Raw genomic sequence first — 290 nt, forward strand, 5'->3', positions numbered from 1 at the left:
AAATGGACAATTGAATTGATAGAGTCTTTGTATCTGTGCCATTATAGTGTCTGACAATATGGGCAGCGCCATTGAGGCTATCTCCATTTTTAAAGAAGTAAATGTTGTTCTTCTTTATTGGCTGATTGCTCCCAAATCATAGGAAACCCCCACCCACTGTACTGCTTTAAAATGGTGGAAGCCCTCAATGGCAATGTCCATGCTAAAACAGATTATATCCATGACCAGTCCTCTCTCTATGACAACTAGCACAAGATATAGTCGTTTTTTTTTTAGTTGCCGAAATGCCA

The sequence above is a fragment of the Oncorhynchus nerka genome, linkage group LG18, assembly GCF_034236695.1.
Source record: "Oncorhynchus nerka isolate Pitt River linkage group LG18, Oner_Uvic_2.0, whole genome shotgun sequence".
In the NCBI taxonomy this organism is placed as follows: domain Eukaryota; kingdom Metazoa; phylum Chordata; class Actinopteri; order Salmoniformes; family Salmonidae; genus Oncorhynchus; species Oncorhynchus nerka.